The sequence below is a fragment of the Trichechus manatus genome, unplaced genomic scaffold, assembly GCF_000243295.1.
Source record: "Trichechus manatus latirostris isolate Lorelei unplaced genomic scaffold, TriManLat1.0 scaffold00126, whole genome shotgun sequence".
NCBI classification, from domain to species: domain Eukaryota; kingdom Metazoa; phylum Chordata; class Mammalia; order Sirenia; family Trichechidae; genus Trichechus; species Trichechus manatus.
Genome location: NW_004444062.1, coordinates 1,445,465 through 1,472,935, shown reverse-complemented (window position 1 = coordinate 1,472,935; position 27,471 = coordinate 1,445,465). Strand labels below are relative to the sequence as shown.

The 27,471-nt window shown below is 37.7% G+C and overlaps 1 pseudogene; it reads right to left on the bottom strand.

Moving 5' to 3' along the window:
- Positions 1-1,085: 1,085 nt before the first annotated feature.
- The window catches only part of LOC101359748 (AP-1 complex subunit sigma-2 pseudogene), a 30,811-nt pseudogene continuing 4,425 nt past the window's right edge, over positions 1,086-27,471 (bottom strand).

Here is a 27,471-nt window from a genome sequence, read left to right as displayed (position 1 = left end):
GTGTGTGACAACGAGAATGTTAAGGATGGAATAACTGTACTCCTGCCTAATTCTAAGTTTGGTCAAAACACATTTTCGTAGGCCTTCTTTTAGTGGTAAGCTAGTTTGAGTATCTTAACTCAGACTTTCTAGATATAAACAATGAATTATTTGATACTTTTCCTTTGATAATAAATTTTGTTACATGTTTTATTAAAAGTATACACAATAATAATTAATATTAAAGATTTTAATATTCCAAAGTAAAAAATCATAGCTAACCAAGCATTAAGTATTTAAATGAAGATTTAAGTATATTATAAAACTGTAACTAGCAAAATATAAGTATTTAGATATTTAAACTGAATATTAAAATATTAACTATATAAAAAATTAGTATTAATACTTTGAAGGGTTACTTAATATTGAGCTACAGATACTGTGGAAGAGTCTCTTCTAACATAACTTTCTGATAGTTCTTAAAGGGATTGTTTGATATTATTATATAGTACAAATGTGAATCAATTAAGTGGCATCACAAAATTTCCAAAATATGGAACATTTAAAGTATTATATACTGGTACATATTAATTTTACCTTCATGTATTATTTCCACATACACTTTTCTGTGACATATTAGGACACATGAGCTTATACATGATGTGACGTGACAGTAGATTAAGTTTTCATTTTAAAAAATATATCACCATTTGAAGATCAAACCACACTACACATTATGGCAGTGCTTATTTTGACCTAGCATTCCAGCTGTATTTTCTTTGGTAAACAATTTAAAGATTTCAAGGTTTTCCTCTCATGAGGTTAATCACAGACGGTTCATTAATGACAACATGTATATATTTAAGATGAAATATTACTCAAAGCATTCATTGGTCTTATTTTTTCCAAGAAGAAATTAAATCAGTTAAAGCAGGCATAAGCCAAGCCTGCAGAATGAAAATAAAAATGGATAAAGGGTAGGGATAGGAACATGGAAAAAATGCAATGGTAAAGGTATTGGTTCTAAAATGTCCTATAACTATTATAACAAGATAAGCAGCGTCACCAAGCTGAGGATATTTTCTTTCATAAGTACATCAGCTCTCTATTTCCTCTGTGAAATTCTGCATACTCGATGAGCAGTCATTTAGTACACAGGGACATTAAAATATTCATGATGTGGCTCCTGCAGTAGATCTGCCTGCTCAGTTCCTTTGAGGACATTTTTCTTGGATGTGTCCTGAAATTCCCCTCCCAAAAGATACTCATCCAATACAAAACTCCTTCTCAAAATTAAAGATGTCAAGTTCACACACATTGCCAAAGTACTTGTCAAGAACTTTTACCTAACCACGAATTATTTCCAGGGCAATTAGTTCATTGTCCTGATCCTCAATAACCCCTTGAGGTCGAGTGGATTTCCGCTCACAGCAATCCAATAGGACAGAGTAGAACTGCCCCATAGGGTTTCCAAGGAGCAGCTGGTGGATTCGAACTGCCACCTTTTGATTAGCAGCCTGAGCTCTTAACCACTGTGCCACCAGCGCTCCAAATACCACAGCAACAATACAGACTAGCATGTCTTTTGTAAACAATCTTCAGATCTCGCCCCTCAAGAAAGCTGCACATTTTAGGTTTCCGTGCTAAAGCGGTTTGAACAAGTTCGTTTGTGATCTTTTTCTTCTCTTTGTCTGATAATGGGACATACCATTTTTGCAGTGGAAGCTTTCCCTGAAGACTAAAATGCAACCTAAACTGCACTGCGGCCGCGGACTGGGGGCGCGGTGGGGCTCAGCCTGCGGTGGTGGTGGCTAAGGGACACCCCTGTCGCCTCGGTGAGGAGCAGCAGCCTTGTTGCTGAGGGGAGAGGGAGGACCTGCTTGGAGAAAGGCAGGCTTCGGCGGCGAGGGGAGAGTGAGCCTACAGACATGACCTATATAAATAAATCTTGATTTAAAAAAATTCAGTTTATTTTGCATAGATAATCTTGTTAAGCCACAGAAAATCTAATTTTCCTCTCTCTACTAACAGTGATGAGTTCAGAATGAGATTAGGCTATTAGAATCAGAGAAGAAACTGAGGAAGAATTATTCATTGTTCAAAATGGCCTGCCTCTATCACCTACAAGTTGAGGCCATCCCTAGAACCACTAGCCTGACAACTGTCAGATATGTAAGTTAGGTCATCCTAGGCCATTGATCCTCAGCCAAGCTAGCCAGATTGGAAGAATCATGCAGCTGTTGCACAAATTACAAGAAATAATACATGTCTGCTGTTTTAGGATGGTTTGTTATGTGGTAAAATGTAACTGATACAGATTGTAAAGTGGAAAAGAGACTTAATTTGGGGGAAGTTTCAGAGAGGAGAATGATCTCGAGATTTTTGCCAGCTTTGAAATACTGTAGTCTTAGCATTGATTTTTCTCTCCTCCAATATCCATTTTGAGTCTTCCACGTTTGGCAGTTTGCATCCAGCGGTGCCATAGAAGAAAGGTGATCTACTTCCATAAGATCACAGCCATTGAAAACCCTATGGAGAGCAGTTCTACTCTGAAACACACGGAATCACTGCATGAGTCAGAATCAACTTGAGAGCGATGGGTTTGGGTTTTGCAATATCCAGCAGACCCTTGTCCAGTTTTAGCTATAATAAGATTTTCTATGCTATCTTAAAAGCTGTTGCAGTCAGCTGATTCCGACTCATAGTGACCCTATAGGACAGAGTAGAACTTCCCCATAGGGTTTCCGAGGAGCAGCTGGTGGATTCCAACTGCCGACCTTTTGGTTAGCAGCCAAGCTCTTAACCATGGTGCCACCAGGGCTCCATGCAATTTTAGGCAACTTAAAAACTTCTTTATGTCTCAATTTCTTGGAAGAATTGGTCTTAGATAATTTCTAAACTTCTGTTTAAGACTGTTTAAGAAAAAAGTCCCCCCCCCTTTTTATTGTGCTTTAGGTGGAAGATTACAACTCAACTTAATTTCTCATTCAAAAATTTATACACACATTGTTTTGTGACATTGGTTGCCATCCTCACAGTGTGAGAGCACACTCCCCCTTTCACCCTGGGTTTCCTGTCTCCATTTGCCCAGGTCCTGTCCCTTCCTACCTTCTCATACTGACAGGAGCTGCCCATTTGGTCTCGTATATTTGATTGAATTAAGAAGCACATTTCTCGCATGTGTTATATTTTGTTTTATAGGCCTGTCTTATCCGTGTCTGAAAAGTGGGCTTCGGGAATGGTTTTAGTTCTGGGTTAGCACAGCATCCGGGGGCCATAGTTTTGGGGGTTCCTCCAGTCTCTGTCAGACCAGTAAGTCTGATCTTTTTACGTGAATTTGAATTCTGTTCTACATTTTCTCCTGCTCTGTCCAAGATTCTCTATTGTGATCCCTGTCAGGGCGATCGTTGGTGGTAGCCAGCACCATCTAGTTCTTCTGGTGGAGTCTCTGGTACATGTGGTCCTTTAGTCCTTTGAGCTAGTATTTTCCTTGTGTCTTTGGTTTTCTTCATCCCCCTTTGCTCCAGGTAGGATGGGAACAATAGATGTATCTTAGAAGGCCACTTGAAGGCTTTTAAGACCCCAGATGCTGCTCACCAAAGTGGGATGTAGAACATTTTCTTTATAAACTTTGGTATGCCAGTTGACCTGGATGTCCCCTGAAACTGTGGTTCCCAGGCGCCAGCCCCAGCTACTCAGTCCCTTAAAGTGTTCGGATGTATCTAGGAAACTTGTATGCGTTTGCTTTGGTCCAGTCATGCTGACTTCCCCTATATTGTATGTTGTCCTTCTCTTCGCCAAAGTTGATCCATGTCTACTATCTAGTGATTTCCCTTCTCCCTCCCTTCCCACCCTTGTAACCATCAAAGAATGCTTTTTTCTGTGTGTAAACCTTTTCTTGAGTTCTTATAATAGTGGAATCATACAATATTTGTCCTTTTGTGACTGACTTATTTCACTCAGCATAATGCCCTCCAGATTCATCCATATTGTGAGATGTTTCCTGGATTCATCATTGTTCTTTATTGTTGCGTAGTATTCCATTGTGTGTATATACCATAATTTGTTTATCCATTCATCTGTTGATGAGCATTTAGGTTGTTTCCATCGTTTTGCTATTGTAAATAGTGCTGCAATGAACATGGATGTGCATAAGTCTATTCATGCGATGGCTCTTATTTCTCTAGGGTTTATTCCTAGAAGTGGGATTGCTGACTTTGTAAGAAAGTGCCATAACTTTTTTCAAAATGGTTGTACCATTTTACATTCCCACCAGCAGTGCATAAGAATTCTAATCTCCCCACAAACTCTCTAACATTTATTTTGTGTTTTTTGGATTAGTGCCAGTATTGTCAGGGTGATATGGTATCTCAAAGTAGTTTTGATTTGCATTTCTCTAATGGCGATCGTGAGCATTTCCTCATGTGTCTGTTAGCTGCCTGAATGTCTTCTTTGGTGAAATGTCTGTTCATATCATTTGCCCATTTTTTAAAATTGATTGTCTTTTTGTTGTTGAGCTGTTGCAGTATCTTGTAGATTTTGGAGATTAGACCCTTATTGGATATGTAGTAGCCAAAAGTTTTTTCCCAGCCTATAGGTTCTCTTTTTACTCTTTTGGTGAATTCTTTTGATGAGCATAAGTGCTTGATTTTTAGGAGCTTCCAGTTATCTAGTTTATCTTCTGGTGTTTGTGCATTGTTAGTTATGGTTCGTATTCTGTTTATGCCATGTATTAGAGCTCTTAGCGTTGTCCGCATTTTTTCTTCCATGATCTTTGTCATTTTAGATTTTATATTTAGGTCTTTGATCCATTTAGAGTTAGTTTTTGTGTATGGTGTGAGGTACAGGTCCTGTTTCATTTTTTTACAGATGGATATCCAGTTATGCCAGCACCGTTTGTTATAGAGACTGTCTTTTCCCCAGTTAATGGACTTTGGGCCTTGGTCAAATATCAGCTGCTCATAGATGGATGGATTTACATCTGGGTTCTCAATTTTGTTCCATTGGTTTCTGTCTGTTGTTGTACAAGTACCAGGCTGTTTTGCTACCGTGGATGTGTAATAGATTCTAAAATCAGGTAATGTGAGGCCTCCCATTTTGTTCTTTTTCAGTAGTGCTTTACTTATCTGGGGCCTCTTCCCTTCCCATATAAATTTAGTGATTTGTTTCTCCATCTCATTAAAAAATGCTGTTGGAATTTGGATAGGGATTGCATTTTATCTGTAGATCGCTTTGGGTAGAATTGACACTTTCACAATGTTGAGTCTTCCTATCCATTAAAATGGTATGCTTTTCCACTTACGCAAGTCTCTTTTGGTTTCTTGCAGTAGTGTTTAGTAGTTTTCTTTGTATAGGTCTCTTATGTCCCTGGTTAGATTTATTCCTAAGTACTTTATCTTCTTGGGGGCTATTGTAAATGGTATTGATTTGGTGATTTCCTTTTCAAAGTTCTCTTTGTTGGTGTAGAGGAATCCAACTGACTTTTGTATGTTTATCTTGTATCCTGCTACTTTGCTGAAATCTTCTATTAGTTCCAGTAGTTTTCTTGTGGATTCCTTGGGGTTTCCTGTGTATAAGACCATATTGTCTGCAAATAGGGACAATTTTTACCTCTTCCTTATCAATTTTGATGCCCTATGCTTCTTTTTCTTGCCTTATTACTCTAGCTAGGTCCTCTAGCACAGTGTTGAATAAGAGTGGTGATAAAGGACATCCTTGCTGGTTCCCATTCTCAAGAGAATTGCTTTCAGTCTCTCCATTTAAAATGATGTTGGCTATTCGCTTTGTATAAATGCCGTTTATTATGTCAATGAATTTCCCTTCTATTCCTACTTTGCTGAGAATTTTTATCAGGATGGGTGCTGGATTTTGTCAAATGCCTTTTATGCAGCGACTGATAAGATCCTGTGGTTCTTTTTTTATGTGGTAGATTATGTTAATTGATTTTCTAATGTTGGACCATCTCTGCATACCTGGTATGAATCTTACTTGGTCATGATGTATTATTTTTCTGATATGCTGTTGAATTCTATTGGCTAGAATTTTGTTGGGGTTTTTTGTGTCTATGTTCATGAGTAATATTAGTCTGTAGTTTTCTTTTTTTGTGAAGTCTTTGCCTGGCCTTAGTATCAGGTTTATGCTGGCTTCATAGAATAGGTTTGGGAGTATTCCTTCCTTTTCTATGCTCTGAAATAGCTTCAGTAGTGTTGGGGTTAGCTCTTCTTTGAAAGTGTGGTAGAATTCTCCAGTGAAGTCATCCAGACCAGAGCTTTTTTTGTTGGGTGTTTTTTTAAATTACCTCTTCAATCTCTTCTTTTGTTATGGGTTTGTTTAGTTTTTCCACCTTGGTTTGCATTAGTTTAGGTAGATAGTGTGTTTCTAGGAATTTTGTCTATTTTTTCTAGGTTTTCAAGTTTGTTGGAGTATAATTTTTCATAGTATTCTGCCAAGATCCTTTTTATTTCAGTTGGGTCTGTTGTGATATTACCCATCTCATTTATTATTTGGGTTCTTTGCTTCTTTTCCTGTTTTTCTTCTGTCAGTTTGGCTAATGGTTTATTGATTTTGTTGATCTTTTCAAAGAACCAGATTTTGGTCTTATTAACTCTTTCAATTCTTTTTCTGTTCTCTATTTCATTTAATTCTGCTCGAATTTTTATTATTTCTTTTGGTGCCTTCTTTTGACACTCTTTTTCTATTTGTTTGAGTTGTAGGGTTAATGTTTTGATTTTGACCCTTTCTTCTTTTTTATGTGTGAGTCTGTTTCTATAAATTGACCTCTAAGCACTGCTTTTGTTGTGTCCCGAAGGTTTTGGTAAGATGTGTTTTCATTCTCATTTGATTCTATGAATTTCTTTATTCTATCCTTGATTTCTTCTATAACGCAGCAGTTTTTAAGCAAGGTATTGTTCAGTTCCTATGTATTTGATTTTTTTTCTTGCTTTTTCTGTTATTGATTTCTACTTTCATGGCATTATGATCGGAAAAGATGCTTTGTATTATTTCAATGCATTGGATTCTGTTAAGGCTTGCTTTATGGCCTAAAATGTGGTTGATTCTGGAGAATGTTCCATGTGCTTTGGAAAAGAATATATACTTAGCTGCTCTTGAGTGGAGTGTTCTGTATATGTCTATGAGGTCAAGTTGGTTGATTGTGGCATTTAGATCTTCTGTATCTTTATTGAGTTTCCTTCCAGATGCTCTGTCCTTCACCAAAAGTGGTGTGTTGAAGTCTCCTACTATTATTGTGGAGCTGTCTATTTCTCTTTTCAATGCTGTTAGAATTTGTTTTATGGATTTTGGAGCCCTGTCATTGAGTGTGTATGTATTTATTATGGTTATATCCTCCTGGTGTTTTGACCCTTTAATCGTTATTTAGTGTCCTTCTTTACAAATTTCGTTTATCGCAGATTTTGCTTTAAAGTCTATTTTATCAGAGATTAATATTGCTACTCCTGATCTTTTTTGGTTGTTGTTTTCTTGATATATATTTTTCCATTTAGTTTCTTTATGTCTTTGTGTCTAAGGTGTGTCTCTTGCAGACAGCATGTAGACATATCATGTTTTTTATCCATTCTGCCACTCTCTGTCTCTTTACTGGTGCATTTAGGCCATTTACATTGAGCATAATTATTGACAGATATGAGTTTACTGCTGTCATTTTGATTTTTTTTTGTGATGTTGACAGTTTCTTTGTTCCGCTTACTTTTCTATGCTGAGTTCTTTTTGTTTGTGTATTTTCTTTTTATCTCTTTCATTATTGCTGATTTTTTGTTTGCTCTGTATTTATGTTTTTTTTTTTTTATTTTGATGGGTTAGCTTCCTTTGTGGTTACTTTGAAATTTACATTTATTTTTCTAAGTTTAAACCAGTCTTTTCTTTCTTGATATTGCCTTAACTTCCTTTGCCTATGGAAGTTCTATGACTACATGTTTATTTCCTCTTTTGTTTTGATGTTTTCATTATTTACATATTGATGTCTCTGTTTCCCTACTTTCAGTCTTTAAGCTTTGATTTGTTTTTGTGAATTCCCTATCTGTGTTGATAACTGGTTGATCTGTTCTGTGTCCTAGTCTTGGACTGTTGTCTGACATTGTTGGTTCTCTAACTGGAGGACTCCCTTTAATATTTCTTGTAATTTTGGTCTGGTTTTTACAAATTCCCTTAATTTCTGTTTATCTGGAAATGACTTAATTTCACTATCATATTTGAGAAACAATTCTGCTGGATATGTAATTATTGGTTGGCAATTTTTTTTCCTTCAAGACTTTATATATGTCATCCCATTGCCTTCTTGCCTTCATGGTTTTTGCCAAGTAGTCAGAGCTGTCTTATTTGTTCTCCTTTGTAGGTGACTTTTCATTTATCCTTAGCCACTCTCAAGATTCTTTCTTTGTCTTTGGTTTTGGCAAGTTTGATTATGATATGTCTTGGTGACTTTCTTTTGGGTCTACCCTGTATGGGGTTCTTTGATATATCTTCTCTTCTTTCATGATATTTGGGAAGTTTCCTGCCAGTAAATCTTCAACAATTTTCTCTGTATATTCTGTTACCTCCCCCTATTCTGATACTGCAATCACTCATAGGTTTTTCCTCTTGATAGTGTCTCATATAATTCTTAGTCCTTCTTCATTTTTTTTTCACTCTGTTTTTCTGATTTTTCCTCAAACAAATTGGTGTCAAGGGATTTATCCTCAGTTTCACTAATGCTGACTTCCATTGTCTCAATTCTGTTCCTATGACCATCTCTTGAGTTGTCTAGTTCTGAAATTTTATTGTTAATCTTTTGGATTTCTAGTTGCTGTCTCTGTATGGTTTCTAGCAGTGTGTTTATTCTGTAGTTTTGTTCTTGTATTGTTTTTCTGAATTCTTTTATTGCTTTGTCTGTATGTTCCTTGGCTTGGTCTGAGTTTTGCCTGATCTTCTTCCTGATCTCTTAGAGAGATCTGTATATTAGTCTTTTGAATTCTTTCTCAGGTAGTTCCATTGTCTTATCTTCTTCCAAAAGGTTTTCTGGTTCTTTATTTTGGTTGCTTGCTGGAGCCATCTTGTCCTGCTTATTTATGTCATTTGACTTTGACTTTTGTCCCCAAGGCATCAATAAGTTGTTATGTTTATTTATTTATTGTATTTTTGTTCTTTTTCTTTTTGATATGCACAATAGGCTGGGTGTGTGATCTACTTTGGTTGTTGGCATCATTGAGGCTCTCATGTCCTGTCTCCATGTGGTCAGAGCAGCTACTAGGTGTATGAACTCAGGAGTTTGTTCACCGTTCTTGCAGCAGTGCAGCGATTAGTCAGGGCACAGGTGTCTGGGTCTTTGGTCACCAAGTGTGTGGTGCAGACTCTCCCCTATAGTCCTAGGCAGGCAGGGCTGCATGAGGGTGTTCAGAGCAGGCACAGGTCTCTGGTTGCAGTGGGCTGATGATGTGTGGGGCAATGCAGGGGACTGATGGCTGTCCCCAGGTGCCTGGATGGAGGGCATGTCCTTATCCCCTACATCGTGTCGTGTAAGTGTAGTGCAGCTGGTCGTTGGTCACCTAGTGCCGTTGGCTGGAGGGATTGATATGCACCACTAGTTCTCAGACCCCTGTTGTGGGTGGCTAGATGGAGTGGGTGTCATCACCAGCCCTGAGTTCCCTGGTGTGGTTGGGTGAGGTACCTTCCTAGGGGGTGTGGAGGTGTTGAATGTCACAAATCTGCAGCTCCCGCTTGACTGCTGCAGGTGAAAATGGGCTTCACATGTATGCCCTGCTGTTTTATGCTAATGAGGGCGTGTAGTGTTGAATCGGCCTACAAGGGACTGGGCAGGGATGAAAGCCACTGCAAGTCTGTGGATCCCATACACCAGTGACTGGGAGAAGAGGCAGGGCTTCCCTACCGGCACTGAGTTCCTGGCTTAGGGGACGTGGTGTTGTTAAATGCCACTGACTGATCTTGGAGCAGGGTGGTTAGTGAGTGAGGGGAAAGAAGTGCTTCTCCACTGTGAATCTTTGTGTGTGTGTGTGTTGGGGGGTGGTGTTATTTTGCTAATGCACCAGGTAGCACAAGAGCTTACACTTAACTTTTGCAGGTCTGGTGTTGCTCCTTTTTAGTTCTGGAGGTGCGTGCAGATTTGCTGCTGCTTGGCTGCCCCGGATGTGGTGGACCTCAGCTTGGGATGTTGCTGCTTGCCTCATCCCATGTGTGCTGTGCAGACTCAGCTGTCACGGTGCCAGGGAATCCGCGATCTGTAGCTCCCCATTTCTGCTGACTTTGAATCATCTCTCCTTCCACTTGCCACTCAGTCTGATTCTTCAGCTTTGTCTTTGATGATTAGGGTTCCTAGATTGTCACATATATTTGATTAACTTGTTTTTTCAGGTCTTAGTTGTAAGAGGGATGACAGGAAGCTTCTGACTGTTCTGCCATCTTGGCCCCACCTCCAGAAAAAAGGGTTTGGATGTTAGAGTTTTAGAAATGGAAAAAAATCATTGATGATTTAATATTTTTTAATGAATTGTTCATGCCAGAAATTGTGGAAAGGCCAAACATTACTTAGCATACTCTGTAAAACTCACAATGTCTACTTGTATTATTGCACCGTATTCTTCCTAAACTGAGCCTTGAATCAAGAGTTGCAAGTGACACTTTGACTTTCAGTATCTATTCTACCATCTCCGTTTCATTTTATCTCCTATAGTTCTGAGGGCTAGAAGCACTCTGGTTTCCTACCAATTGGTGAATCAGTATGGAACTAAGCCTAGGTTTGTGCCAGGTCTGAAAGTGACAGACTGAAGCCAGAGATAGGGCTTAACGTACCGCCTTCTGGAATAATGTCTTTATCTCTTGCCAAAACATTAGAAGGAGGGTAGTGGAAAGAGCTTGGGAGAAGTGAACAATCTGACATAATAAGACAGCCAGGATAGCTTCTAAGAAGCATAGATACCTGGGATAGAATGAACAGTCTTGGCCACCAGGGCCTTTTTCTCAGTGTCCAAGCATTCCTAACTCCGAGAGGTCCTGCTACTCCCAGGGACATTAGTGAAATATGAGAATTGGACACAGCTTTGCCATTCACACAAGTGACACCTCCTCCTAAGTTCTTCACTCTAGGGTAGACCCTCTCCCTTATTTAACCATCAGAACTCCTCTTTCTCAGATCAGTTAGATCTTTATAACCAAGCTTTCAAAACAAAGGTCTGTTAATTGTTCTCTAGGGCAAGAAATCTCCAAAAACCAAAAAAGCAAACCTGTTGCTGTGGGGTTGATTCCGACTCATGGCGACTCCCTGTGTTACTGAGTAGAACTGAGCTCCATAGGATTTTCTTGCCTGCAATCCTTATGGAGGCAGATTGCTAGGTCTTTCCTCTGCAGCACTGCTGGGTGGGTTTGAACAGCCAGCCTTTCAATTAGTAGCCAAGTACAAACCATTTGCAGGGACTAAGATATCTCCAGTCCTATAGAATTCTTGAGTTAGATGGGTCTTGCAAAAAAGGTAAGGGAGTGAGTAGGGAAGGAATTTGTTTTTATAGCTTCTTATTTTCACATTCCTTACAGCAGATGTTATAGAAATCATTCTCAAGAAAGTGGCCACACACATAATGCTATCTGAAAGCAAATTTGCATGGCTTTTGGTTTATTTGACATTTAATGTTATCCATGTTTTCCTCCATTAAAATAGGCAAATCTGCCTAAAAACAAAAACAAAACAAAACAAAACAAAACAAACAAAAATTATTCGTATTCTGCTTTGCCTTGGAATTTGCGTGGCTTTTGGTTTATTTGACATTTAGTGTTATCTATGTTTTCATCCATTAAAATAGACAAATCTGCCTAAAAACAAAAACAAAACAAAACAAAACGAAAACAAAACAAACAAAAATTATTCATATTCTGCTTTGCCTTGGAAGTTATCAGCAATTTTTTCTTGACTATAGGAAAAATCCCAAATTCCTAAGCTTGGCTTTTAAACCTCTTCAGTAATCTGCTACCACCCTTATCTTTGACCTCCATTACTCTCTTTTTCTCTAATTTGTAGGGACAACTTTCCTGACTTGACTTTTCTTAACTGTTTCTCTCAGACTATATATGAATTCTTTTCCTTTTTATCTCAATACTGTCCATTGTTCAAGTACTAGCTCGTGCCTCTCCTCCTGGGACAAGGTCTTCTATTGTTCGCGCACACAATGTTTTCCCTCTGTAATACTTAAGGTTTTGAGCATTCATTTTGACATTTAGTTGTATGCCATCTTGCACAGTGGCATACTTAAGTCTTTCATAGGAATATGTCTTATCTTCCCAACTAGATTATAATCTTCCAGGCAAGGGGCTATGAAATAAGGATCACATTTTACCTCTCTTTTGTATCTTAGGCAGCACCCAACCCACTTCCGCATAGTTAACTAAATGAATGAATAATTGAGAATTAATTGTACTCATCCCTAACCACATGCACACCACGTGTGGCAACAGGCACTAACTCCCTGCTTAGGTGTTTTCCAATCCTGAAAGTCAGGGACAGCCTACTCTTTTCTTGGTAGCTTTGCTATTAATAACTCTGGGCACTTCAGATCATGTAGACTGACAAAGACAAAAAAGAAAGACTTAAATTGCAGTGGAATATGTAAGATCGCAATTAAAGTAAGTAGCACATAAAAATCGTTCATTGTTAAGTTGTGAAAAATAGGCTATCATGCATTTGAATATTCTCATTATGTAAATTTTCATCTTTTAGTCCTAACCATGCGGACTATAATTCTGTGCTGCTGTCCTATGAGAAAAATAAATGTGTATCTATGCTCTTTCCACAGCCTCTTTCCCTTACATTAGTGATTCTCAAAAAAATGAGTATGTAAGATTTAGTGAGTGAGTGAGTGAGTGAATGAGTGAGTGAGTGAATGGATGAATTTGTTTTCAAGCCATCAGTGTCGCTCTCTTCCTGGATGATTCTATTATACCTGTTGACAGTCTCTGCTACAGTGAACCATTGTTAATGTTGGAAATGAGTCTATTCCTCACATCTTTTAGGGTAGATAAAACATTACAAACCATTGTCATATATTCTTCAAAAGCTATTGGAAATGCCACTTCCTCTACAGAATCTTCCTAAACCTTAATCTGCTCTACTCTTCATTGTCTAGTATGTGGTAAACTTCTCTCCTATGTCTTCCCATGATACTTTGGTTCATCCTATTGTGAAATTTATAATTTGTGGCTTTTTATTATCATTTTCTAACAGAATTTGCCTGTTTTACTGTTACAGATACAAGCATCTGTGGAGTGGCTGGACAAGATGACAATTTTATGGTCTATCTTAGGGTAACTGAGGGTTCATCCTTGGGTTTCAGACTTGGTTACAGATGTGTTTCAGGTTCTTGTGACTTTTGGTTGTGTCTAACACTGATAAACCCATACAGACACACACTTTCAGGTTAAACAACTACAAAACAGCAATAAGGCTGTCTCTCATCATCCTTTGAGTCATAAGGTGATAGAGGGAAAGTCCCTAGTAGAAAGTGGGATCCAAATTCTCAATTTCTAGCAAAAGTCCATGAATGCTAATAGAAGGGAAGTAGGAGAATGGGTGGGGCAAGTGGTTTGCCATTCGTTGTTAACTCAAAGTTTGGTGGTTTGAACCTACTGAACAGAAGAAAGGCCTGGAGATCTGCTTCTATAAAAATTACAGCCAAGAAAACCCTACAGAGCAATTATACTCTGTAACACATGGGTCACCATGAGTTGGGAACAACTCTACGGCAACTAACAACAGCAACAATAGGAAGCTGGCTTGGTAATCAGGGAGTTTACTAGGAAGGAAGGTGGTCCTCTTCTTGCTAGGAAAGTGCCTCCCTTAGCATGTCCAACAGGGACAGCATGGCTAAGAGAGCATCTTCCTGGAAGGTTGAGCTACTCTGGAGAGTGTTTCTCTTTTTAGGAGGCTTACTGGTTGGAAGGAATCCCTGGGTAGTGCAAACAGTTAACGTGTTTAGCTGCTAACCAAAAGTTGGAGGTTTGAGTTCACCCAGAGACACCTTGGAAGAAAGGCCTGGTGATCTACTTCCAAAAAAATCAACCACTTAAAACTATATGGAGCACAGTTCTACTCTGACACAGCTGGGATTTCCATGAGTTGGAATTGACTTGATGGCAGCTGGTTTTTGTTATTGGTTGGAAATTGTACACAGTTGCTTCTTGACTTATTCCATTCCAACTAAGAAATACACCTGTTTAAAGTTCAAATCAACACTTAACATCATAACAAAAAAGTTTATGGTCAATTACAAGCTTCTTATAATAGCTAACACTTGGGCTTTCTACGTGTCAGTATTCTAAACAGTCTACAGGTAATAACATATTTAATTTATACAAAACTTCACCAAGTAGGCACTGTTATTATTACCATTTGCATAAGAGGAAAGTGAGACACAGAGAGGACAAATTATTTGTCCAGCTCGCTTAGCTAATAAGTGTCAGAGGTTGGATTTGAACCCAGGCATCTATTTCAGAGTCAGTGACCCACTGTGTTGTATAGCTATTTCCTTGCAAATGAAAGCTGGGAGAAGCCATACCACAGAGATGTTCTGGGTATTTCCTCCAGCTGCAAGGCGGTTTCCAGTGCTGAGATTTTCTGATTATGTGGTCATTTCTTCCCCTACTAGTTTGCAAAACTGATTATGGTTTAGGTCAGACAAAGCACTTCCTGGGGCTCCAATTCATAAAGAAATACTAAAATCTCACTGAGATGAATAGGGAACACAGTGTTCATTGATGCATGGTTTCAAAAATAATCCTTACACAACTGGAAAAACGTATATTGTTTCTGCTTTTTTCCTCTGAATAAATGGGGCTGATCAAGGGCAATTTTAAGAGTTTCTTTTCAAGTGTTCTCTTATCTCTGTTGCTACGCGTTGGAATTGACTCAATGGCAATGGGTTTTTTTTTTATCTCTATGTAGCATTTTTGGGATCCATGTGTACATCAGGCAGTGCTGTCCACTCTGAAACCAGTCAGTGACAATTTCTTGAAGTCAGCAGTCACAGCCAAAATTCTGAAATAGGTGTAGTAGTACATTTGATGACAATGAGTGATTTATTTTATTATCTAAATCTTGAATCTTTTAGTATGCCTCCAAAGACTACATGGTCTGAAAATTGCAAAAGAAGACTAAAAAGGGATCAAGATTTATAGAAAGTAGGAAATATTTTGCCAACATGATGTTGTTGTTAGGTGCCATCGAGTTGGTTCCTACTCTTAGCAACCCTATGTACAACAGAATGAAACACTGCCCTGTCCTGCGCCATCCTCACAATCATTGTTACGTTTGAACTCAATGTTGCAGCCACTGTGTCAATCCATCTCGTTGAGGGTCTTCCTTTTTTTTTCGCTGATGCTCTACTCTACCAAGCATGATGTCCTTCTCCAGGGACTGGTCCCTCCTGATAACATGTCCAAAGTACATGACACGAAGTCTTGCCAACCTTGCTTCTAAGGAGCATTCTGGCTGTACTTTTTTCCAGACAGATTTGTTATGCCTTCTGACAGTTCATGGTATATTCAATATTCTTCACTAACACCATAATTCAAAGCCATCAATATTCTTCTTTGGTCTTCAGTATTTATTGTCCAACTTGCACATACATATGAGGCGACTGAAAACACCATGGCTTTGGTCAGGTGCACCTTAGTCCTTAAAGCAACATCTTTGCTTTTCAACACTTTAAAGAGGTCTTTTGCAGCAGATTTTCCCAATGCAATATGTTGTTTGATTTCTTGCCTGCTGCTTCCATGGGCATTGATTGTAGATCCAAGTAAAATGAAATCCTTGACAACTTCAATCTTTTCTCCATTTATTATAATGTAGATTATTGGTCCAGTTGTGAGGATTTTTGTTTTCTTTGAGATGTAATCCATACCGAAGGCTATGCTCTTTGATCTTCATCAGTAAGTGCTTCAAGTCCTCTTTGCTTTCAATAAGCAAAGTTGTGACATCTGCATATGGCAGGCAGTTAATGAGTCTTCCTCTAATCCTGATGTTACATTCTTCTTCATATAGTCCAGCTTCTCGGACTATTTGGTCAGCATACGTATTGAATGGATATGGTGAAAGGATACAACCCTGACAAACACCTTTCCTGATTTTAAACCACGCAGTATCTCGCTCTGTTCGAACGACTGTTTCTTGGTCTATGTACAGGTTCCACATGAGCACAATTAAATGTTCTTGAATTCCCATTCTTCACAATGTTATCCATAATTTGTTATGATCCACACAGTCAAATGCCTTTGCATAGTCAATAAAACACAAGTAAACATCTTTCTGGTATTCTCTGCTTTCAGCCATGATCCATCTGTTATCAGCAGTGGTATCTCTTGTTCCAGGTCCTCTTCTGAATCCGGCTTGAATTTCTGGCAGTTCCCTGTTGATGTACTGCTGCAGCTGCTCTTGAATGATATTCAGCAAAATTTTACTTGTGTGCGATATTAATGATATTGTTTTATAACTTCTGTCTTCTGTTGGATCATCTTTCTTTGGAATGGTCACAAATATTTGTCTCTTCAGTTGGATGGCCAGGTAGCTGTCTTCCAAATTTCTTGACATAGATGAGTGAGCACTTCCAGTACTGCATTCGTTTGTTGAAACATCTCAGTTGGTATTCTGTCAATTCCTGGAGCCTTGTTTTCCGCCAATATCTTCAGTGCAGCTTGGACTTCTTCCTTCAGTATCGTCGGTTCTTGATCATATGCTACCTCCTGAAATAGTTGAACGTCATCCAATTCTTTTTCATGCAGTGACTCTGTGTATTCTGTGTATTTCTTCCATGTTCTTTTAATGCTTCCTGTGTCATTTAACATTTTCCCAGTAGAATCCTTCAATATTGCAACTCGAGGCTTGAATTTTTCCTTCAGTTCTTTCAGATTGAGAAATGCTGAGGGTGTTCTTCCCTCTTGGTTTCCTAACTCCAGGTCTTTGCACATGTCATTATAATACTTTATTTTGTCTTCTCAAGCTGCCCTTTGAAATCTCTTCAGCTCTTGTACTTCATCGTTTCTTCCTTTTGCTTTAGCTACTGTACTTTCAAGAGTAAGTTTTAGAGTCTCTTCTAACATCCATTTTGATCTTTTCTTTCTTTCCTGTCTTTTTAATGACCTTTTGCTTTCTTCATGAATGATGGCCTTGATGCCATTCCACAAGTGGTCTGGTCTTCAGTCATTAGTGTTCATTTGTCATATCTATTCTTAAGACGGTCTCTAAATTCAGGGGGGATATATTCAAAGTCATATTTCAGATCTGGTGGAATTGTTCTAATTTTCTTCAGTTTCAACTTGAACCTGCATATGAGCAATTGATGGTCTTTCCACAGTTGGCCCTTTGCCTTGTTCTGACTGATGATATTGAGATTTTCCATTGTTTCTTTCCACAGATGTAGTCATTTTGATTGCTGTGTATTCTATCCAGCAAGGTTCATCTATATAGTCAACATTTATGTTGTTGAAAAAAGGTATTTGCAGTGAAGAAGTCCTTGGTCTTGCAAAATTCTACCATGCAATCTTCAGAGTCGTTTTTATCACCAAGACCATATTTTCCAATTACCTATCCTTCTTTGTTTCCAACTTTTGCATTCCAATCACCAGTAATTATCAATGCATCTTGATTGCATTTTTGATCAATTTTGGACTGCAGAAGTTGGTAAAAATCTTCTATTTCCTCATCTTTGGCCTTAGTGGTTAGTGCGTAGATTTGAGTAATAGTTGTATTAACTGGTCTTCTTTGTAGGTGTATGGATATTATCCTATCACTGACAGTGTTGTATTGCACTATAGATCTTGAAATGTTCTTTTGACGATGAATGTGATGCCATTCCTCTTCAATTTCTCATTCCTGCAATAGTAGACCATATGATTGTCTGATCTGAAATGGCCAATACCAGTCCATTTCAGCTCACTGATGCCTAGGATATGGATGTTTGTGTACTCCATTTCATTTTTGACAATTTCAATTTTCCTAGATTCATAATCCATACATTCCACATTCCTATTATTAAAGGATGTTTGAAGCTGTTTCTTCTCATTTTGAGTGGTGCCACATCAACAAATGAAGGTCCCGAAAGCTTGACTACATCCATATCATTAAAGTCAATTCTGCTTTGAGGAGGCAGCTCTTCCTCTGTTGTCTTCTGAGTGCCTTCCAACCTGAGGGTCTCATCTTTTTTCATTATATCAGACAATATTCTGCAGCTATTTGTAAGGTTTTCACTGGGTAATTTTTTCAGAAGTATACTGCCGGGACCTTCTTCCCAGTCTGTCTTAGCCTGGAAGCTCAGCTTAAACCTGTCCATCATGGGTGTCCCTGCTGGTATTTGAAATACCGGTGGCATAGCTTCTAGCATCACAGCAACATGCAAGCCACCACAACATGACAAACAGAGATGTGTGCAGCCAACATGGCAGCGAGAAGAAAAAGAAACTTTCCAATATTTCTTGAACATATACCTGTAACTATAGTCTTGTAATCTACCTTGATTCTTAATAAGTGTGAATTATTAACACCAATAAGTATTATGAATGACAGAAAAACTGTGAACAGGAAGACTTTCCCAAATGAAATTCAATATTATTTTAAGTTTAATGTAACAGTAAGACCTGGATTTTGAAAATGAAGAAAGTATGTATTAATAGATTATCAGTTTCATTCCACTGCCACTAAAAAAAGTTGAACAAATACTGAAAGAATTGCATTTGTGTAGGGAGGACAATGTGAGGCAGGTTGCTCCTAATGGTGCCTGGGATCCTTTATCCCAGATTATGCCTATTGTTGTTAGGCATCGTCACGTCATTTCCTACTCATTGCAACCCTATGTACAACAGAACAAAACACTGCCCGTTCCTATGCCATCCTCACAATTGTTGTACTTGAGCCCATTGTTGTAGCCACTGTGTCAATCCATCCCGTTGTGGATCTTCCTCTTTTTCGATAACCATCTACTTTACCAAGCATGATGTCCTTCTCCAGGGACTGGTCCCTTCTGACAATATGTCCAAAGTACGTGAGCCAACGTCTTGCCATCTTTGCTTCTAAAGAGCATTCTGGCTGTACTTCTTCCAAAAGAGATTTGTTTGTTCTAGCGGCAGTCCATGGTATATTCAATATTCCTCAAAACTCCATAATCCAAAGGCATCAGTTCTTCTTAGGTCTTCATTATTCATCATCCAGCTTTCACATACATATGAGGTGACTAAAAATATCATGGCTTGGGTCAGGCACACTGTCATGGATTGAATTGTGTCCCCCAAAAGATGTGTAACAATTTGGCTAGGCCATGATTCCAAGTATTGAATGATTGTCCACCATTTTGTCATCTGATGTGATTTTCCAATGTGTTGTAAATCCTACCTCTATGATCTTAATGAGGTGGGATAGGCGGCAGTTATGTTAATGAGACAGGACTCAATCTACAAGATTGGATTGTGTCTTGAGCCAATCTCTTTTGAGATATAAAAAAGAAAAGTGAACCGAAAGACAAGGGGTCCCCATATCAGCAAAAAAGCAGCCCCAGGAGCAGATCTCGTCCTTTGGACTTGGGGTTCCTGGGCGGAGATGCTCCTAGTCTAGGGGGAGATTGATGAGAAGGACCTTCCTCCAGAGGCAACAGAGAGAGAAAGCCTGGAGCTGACACCTTGAATTTGGACTTCTAGCCTATTAGACTGTGAGAAAATAAATTTCTTTTGTTAAAGTCATCTACTTGTGGTATTTCTGTAGCAGCACTAGATAACTAAGACATGCACCTTAGTCCTTAAAGTGACATCTTTGCTTTTTAACACTTTAAAGAGATCTTTTGCAGCAGATTTGCCTAATGCAATGCATCTTTTGATTTCTTGCCTGCTGCTTCCATGGGTGTTGATTATGGATCTAAGTAAAATGAAATCTTTTACAATTTCAGTATTTTCTCCATTGATCATAATGTTGCTTATCGGTCCATTTGTGAGGATTTTTGTTTTCTGTATGTTAAGGTGTAAATCCATACTAAAGGCTGTGGTCTTTGATTTTCATCAGTAAGTGCTTCAAGTCTTCTTCACTTTCAGCAAGCAAGGTTGTGTCATCTGCATATAACAGATTGTTAATGAGTCTTCCTCCAATCCTGATGCCCTGTTCTTCTTCATATAGAACAGCTTCTTGGATTATTTGCTCAGCATACAGATTGAATAAGTATGATGAAAGGATACAACCCTAACACACACCTTTTCTGATTTTAAACCATGCAATATCCCCTTGTCGTGTTCGAACGACTGCCTCTTGATCTATGTACAGGTTCCTCATGAGCACAGTTAAGTGTTCTGGAATTCCCATTCTTCAAAATGTTATCCATAATTTGTTATGATCCACACAGTCAATTGCCAGATCATGCCAATACACCTTTGGTATTATTTATTATGTTTTCTTGAATATGTGCATGAATGAATTATTGAAATGAATAGATTTTTACAACTTTAAAATGTAGAGCCCCTCCCTCTAATTGCTTTTTTTTTTTTGCCCTTTGGTATATTCTAGAGAGTTGATTATGCGTACTACATGAAAAAATTTTCCTATTTCCTGTTCTTTCATTAAGGAAGGATAGACTTCCTGGGTAGGATAAATAGTTAACACACTCAGCTGCTAAATGAAAGGTTGGTGGTTTAAGTCCACCCAGAGGTGCTGGGTTAGAAAGGCCTGGTGATCTACTTCCAAAAAATCAGCCACTGAAAATACTATGGAGCATGGCCCTACTCTGACACAGGAGATTTCCATGAGTCAGAATTGACTTAATGGCAACTAGTTAACTGATATTGAAGGGAGAACAAGTTCATGTGGTTGAAGTAGAATGTCTCCAGGATTTTTTTCTTTATTTTCTTGGGGCATCATCTGATTATAGAACTCATTTCAAATTTCTGCGAGTTTTAAGACATTGACGCCAAGGGTGGCATATATACTTAGGAGGACTGAGTGTTAGTGAGGATTTTTGAGGTTGAATGTTTAAAGATACACTTTTGTTTTCCATGTACAATTTGGTGCAAAATTTTTTAGTATTGTATTTTTTTGTAGGAAGTGTGTATAAAGCCTCAATGCTTTGAAGTCTCTAGTAATTTAATTTATGATTATTTAGTCTCCTAAAAATAGAAATGTGGGTTGGAAATTTGCTTTCACTTTTCTTCCTGGAAATCTTGATTTCAAATTTTTTATCAGCTTGAATGTTTTCATGGACTCTAAAGTTTAACAGTGCAAATAATTTGCACTTGAAATTTTTTAACGGCGTGTATGGTAAAGGGTCTGTAAAGCCTGAAGGACAAAGAGTATAGCACGAACCAGTTTTTAAAGGTATCCTGAAAACGCTTCACTTTATGAGGTTTATGGTTGATGAGCATAGCTCTCACAAGTGTTTTTACCATTTCCTTAACTATTAAAAAAGTAAAGTCCTCCCTTCTAATTATGCTTTGGAAAAAAAAAGATATGTGCAAATCAAAAGGCTTTGATATCTCTTCAAATGTCTTGTCTGCAGTGGAAATAAAAATATTCTGCTCCTCAATGTATGTTCAAGACCTCAAAGTTTAATATTCAAATAAAAATTATAAGCTTCCATGTGCTGTGATTTTTGACTCCTGAGCTTGTTAGAACTTGTGATAGTGTAATTTATTCTTGTGATAGGTGACTATCAATTATTTATGGCCTTCACCAGCACTCTACAGGGGGCATGGAATGTTCAAGATTTTCTAAATAATATTCACTGTATACTTTGTGTACTATGCTTATATATTTCCTTGTTGTAATACATTGTGTGTATTTACTAGGAGAGAATATTTGATGTTGTACATTGAATATTCTACAACATTTTCACATATATTTTAATCAAGGATTGATAGAGTGTTCATTCTTCATGGTCCTGCTACTCTTTTAAGCATCATGTACTAATAGTATATTTGTTGCATATCTTCTACTACGTGCAACCTATTCTTGTTGGGAGAGAGGGCAGGGCACAACAAATATAATGTTACCGTACTCAGAAATTTATCTGGGAGCTTTAAGGAAATACATAGGAATATACAAATATGGTATAAAAATGCAATATAAATTTATTGTTATAGAAACACTGTGGAAGTAGATATCAGAAGAGGGACTTATCACTGAGACAAGGTGGTCAGAGAAGAGTCAATGTCGGAAGTGAGATGGAGCTACAAGGAGATGAAGGAAGAGGATGAGAAAGGGCACATAGGCAAAGCAGTTTTGAAAATCATAAAAATACAAGTCTAGTGATTAGGCTGTGAGAAACACATTTTTGCAGAGGGCCGTTAAGATCCTCCATAATAGAAAAGAAGAAGCATTAATAGTTCCGTGATAAAATTGTCACCTTCCATACTGGAGACCTGCACCTCAAACACAACAACCACTTGTCCATCAGTGTAGGCTTGCATGTTGTTATGATGCTGAGCAGGTTTCAGTGGAGCTTCCAGACTAAGACTGCCTAGGAAGAAAGACCAGTGTTCTACTTCCAAAAAATCAGCCAGTGAAAACCCTGTGACTTACAACACTCCAATCCCATTGTACATCATTGTCAGGGGATGACACCACAGCAGCTAACAACAACAACAACAACAACAGGAGAAGGACAATTCTATAGGCATCAGGACAGGAAAGGATGGCTTGATCATAGAAAGAATTGGAAGAGGAAAAGTCTGGTTAGTGAGACTTGAAGAGGCTTTACAAGTGTTTAGGACTGAGGCTATGAAGACCTGTCCTAAAGTTGTGGTTGGTATGGATTTGAGCATTTTATAAGTGAAAAGACTATGAAAACTATCTTGAACAATTGGACGTAGACCTAGGGGAAAAGAAGGAGTCAGAATGTTTGTATAATAATCAAGGAAAGTAGAAATGAAAACAAATTTTCAAGCAATGGTGTAGGAGGTGAGTTAGCTGGGTTCTGGTTTTGTACTTCCAGAGGAAATTGGTTCATAAAATGTCTACCCATAAAGACATAAAGTAGAAGAATCAACACCATGAGCCCAGTGACAACCTGAAGGTCAACAGCTTTATGAGAACAAAATTTCTTTTTTTTTTTAATTGTACTATAGATGAAGGTTTACAGAACAAATAGTTTCTCATTAAACAGTTAGTACACATATTGTTTTATGACAATGGTTAACAACCCCACATGTCAACACTGTCCCTTCTCAACCTTACTTTCCCTATTACCAGCTTTCCTGTCCCTTCCTGCCTTCTAGTCCTTCTCCCTGGGCTATTGTGCCCCATTAGTCTTGTTTCGCTTTATGGGGCTGTCTAATCTTTGGCTGAAGGGTGAACCTCAGGAGTGACTTCATTACTGAGCTATAAGGGGGTCTGGGGGCCATACTCTCAGGGTTTCTCCAGTCTCTGTCAGGCCAGTAAGTCTGTTCTTTTTTTGTGAGTTAGAATTTTGTTCTACATTTTCCTCCGGCTCTGTCCAGCACCCTCTGTTGAGATCCCTGTCAGAGCAGTCCGTGGCAGTAGCTGGGCACCATCTAGTTGTACTGGACTCAGTCTGGTGGAGGCCGTGGTACTTGTGGTCCATTAGACCTTTGGACTAATCTTTCCGTTGTAATCTTGTTTTCTTCATTCTCCCTTGCTCCTGAAGGGGTGAGACCAGTGAAATATCTTAGGTGGCTGCTCACAGGCTTTTAAGATCCCAGACACTACTCATCAAGGTAGAATATAGAACATTGCCTTTATAAACTGTTATGCCAACTGAGCTAGATGTTCCCCAAGACCATGGTCCCCACAGCCCTCCACCCAGCAATTTAATCCCTCAGGGAGTTTGGATGTGTCTATGGAGCTTCCATAACCTTTCCTTGTACAGGTTGTGCTGACTTCCCCAGTACTGTGTACTGTCTTACCCTTCACCAAAGTTACCACTTATCTATTGTCTATTTAGTATTCTCCCCGCCCCTCCCATCCTCATAATCAACAAGAAAACAAAATTTCTTCTCACACAGAGAACTTATTTAAAATGAAACTGGTTCTAAAATTAGGGATTCCCTCCATTGGGTTATATCTAAATCATCTGAGCCACATTGACTTCTGAGTGAGGTACTTTGTACAGTCACACACAACCCTGTTCTTCCAATATCATCTTGTACTACCACTTAAACTATTGCCCTCATATTTAGAAAGAGATGACTAGTATTATTTTGTAGTCCAGTTTTATGGAATTCAGCAGAAGATAAACCCGACAAGATGGAAATTTCAAGAACTCTTTCAGAAGAAGCAGAAAAAAATGAAGAGAAACTATGAAGTTCAAGAACACAAAGTAAAGAAGTATGATAGGGTATCCCAAGGGAGCAGAGTGAATGGATAGGGCAAAATAATTACAACAGAGCTCTCAAAATTAAAGAAAGATGTGAGATCTCAGATTAAAAAAACTCAGAGATTGCCGAGCAAGATAGATAAGAAAAGCCCTATATGTAGACACATTTTAGCAGAAGTTAACTATAACAATAAAAGAGAACATTCTAAAAGCTCCCATAGAAAAAGAGAGATCAAGTGAAAAGAAAGAAAATCTGACTGACATCAAACTTTTCAACATCAGCACTAGATATATATATCAAAAGAATAAAACTTGATCTAGCAAATGGAAAGTGAGAAAGAGAAAAAAAGATACATAGGGAAAGTACAATAATTGGAATTAATTCTTAATCACCAGTTAAAATATCAAGATTTAGATAATACTTTAAAAAATAAAACACCAAAATCAACAGCACATTGTTTAGACCTAATTCAGGCAAAAAGATACAGGAAGTTTGAAAATAAAAGGATACAAAATCATACCAGCCAATATGAACTAAAAGAAAGCTTGAGTAACAATCTTAATATATGACTCAAGATATAGCAAAGCGAAAAGTATTATACGGGAAAAAAGGGTAATGGTGACATATACTGGCACAGAAAATAATAGAGCAATGAGGTATGACCAGCGTGAACACATGCTTTAACAATATATCCTCAAAACATACAAAGCAACAATAACAGAATAGTAGAGAAATAGATATATCAATGTATGTTGCAGGAAATTTGATATATTTCCTTTTAAATATTGATAGATTAGTAAGACAAATACTAAATACAAATATAAAAAGAAATGAGTAATAAATAAGCTTGAAGAATTATATACATATGTATATATACGTGTATGTGTGTGTATATATACACAACTTGACACCAAAACAACTGAGAATACAAATTATCACATAGATCGTTTATATTCTCTCACATGGAAAATTACTAGACTATAAAGGGAGTCACAATAAATTCCAAGGAATCGGTATCATAGGCACTACATTTTCTGACCATAATCTATTAATGTTGGAAATTTTGAAAAAGAAAAACGTATAGCTTACAAAATCCTAAATGTCAGATTTTATATTAATAAATAACCCTTGGGATAAAAAAGATATCATAAAAGGAATTATAAAATTTTAGGACTCAAACAGCAATAAAAGCTTCACGTCAAATTTTTAACTAAAAACAAACAATAAAACCAAACCAACTTTGTGAATTCCAACTCATGGTGGCAACTGGCAACCCCGTATGTTTCAGAGTAGAACTTTGTACAAGGTGTTAAATGGATGTGACCTTCCGGAAGCAGATTGCCAGGAAGAACACCAGACCTTTCTTCAGAGATGCTTTTGGGTGATTTGAACCACCAAACTTTCAGTGAGTAGCTGAGTACTTAATCATTTGTGTCACTCAGGGACACCCAATATTTGTAAGGCATGGCTAAAGTAGTCTTTTAAGGGGAACGTATAGTTTCAAATAAATTTATCAGGACACAAGAAATTTTGGAAATGTATAATTTAAACATTCAACTCAAGAAGCTAAAAATGCAACAGAGCACATCCAAAGAGGTCAATCAGAAGAAACGAAGAAGGAAATAATAAAGATAAAAGATCAATCAATAAAGAACCAAAACAATAAAAAGATCGACAGAATGAAAATCTCTAATAAGACTGAGAAATAATAAAAAAATAAAAACAAAGATGAAAATTGAAACTCAAAATGAAAAAGGAAAATACCTACAGATATAACAGATTTAAAAAATAAAGATACTATGTTCGATTATATTAGAATACACTTGAAAATCTATAAGAAGTTACTAAATATTGGAAAAAAATATAAAGTGCCCAAATTAGAAAAATTGAAAAGATCAATAAGCAGTAAAGACATTACAATGGTTGCAAAATACCTCCCTGCCACCAAAATTTTGCAACCCTGTCAGTTTCACAGGAAATTTTAACCAAATTTTCAAGAAAAAGTTAATCTAACAAATTTTTTTCCAGAAAAGAAGAGTTACTAGTTTATTTAAGGAGATTACTATAATCTTGATTCCAATATCAGATAAGAACAATAAAAGAAAAAAAAAATGATAAGCCAGATCCCCTTGTGAATGTACTTCTCAGTATTCTAAATGAAATATTAGGTAATCATACATTTGGTTATTAAATAATAATTCATTATTCAGATCAACCTGGTCCAGGAATTCAATGAGATCTCAACATAAAAAAAAATGTATCAATAGAATTCCTATTAATAGAATCAAAAGAAAATAATATGATTATCACCATTGATGCAGGACAAACATTTGATAAACGTAAACACCTACTTGTTAAATGAATGAAATAATATGCGTAGGAACATGTTAAAAGGTAGAGAGACTATGCTAATGTAATGTGTCCTGGGAATCTAGGACAAGCTTAGAGTTTTGTTAATGACTTGGCCCCTTCACTTAACTCACTGTATTTTTATTGCAGTGGCTTTTCCCTTCCCAGAAGTCCATTAAGGAAGGGAACAAGAATTTTGCTGAAGCACAAAATGACTGGGCAGAAAATAATCAAAGGAGAGGGTAGGGTTTAACTGCAGTCTTTCAAATAGCCTAGGGCAGAGTGAAATGAAAACCAGGGAAATCAATACAAAGATGACCATAAGCCAGCAACTTAGCCAAGCCATAGACCATTAGTTCCCTGATAAGTTTATTCATTCATTTTCTAAACAATAAATACCCATATAAGTTTTAGTTCTTGCTCTTATAATATCAGAAGAAGTTTTAGAAAAAGATCCTACTATTTCAGTAGGAAAATGATTCTATTACCCAGACCCCATCACAGCTTGGTGTATAGCCAAATATATTCACCGTGGAGGAGAAAAAATAAAAAATCAATAACCAAAATGAGCTGTTTTTGTTGTTGTTGTCAGGTGCCATGCAGTCAGTTCCATCTCATAGCGACATTATGTACAGCAGAACAAAACACTGCCCAGTCCTGCCCCATCCTCACAATCTTTGTTATGCTTGAGTCCATTGTTGCCGCCACTGTGTCAGTTCATCTCATTGAGATCTTACTCTTTTTCGATGATCCTCTACTTTACCAAGCATGATGTCCTTCTCCAGGGACTGATCCCTGCTGATAACATGTCCAAAGTATGTGAGACATAGTCTTGCCATTCTTACTTCTAAGGAG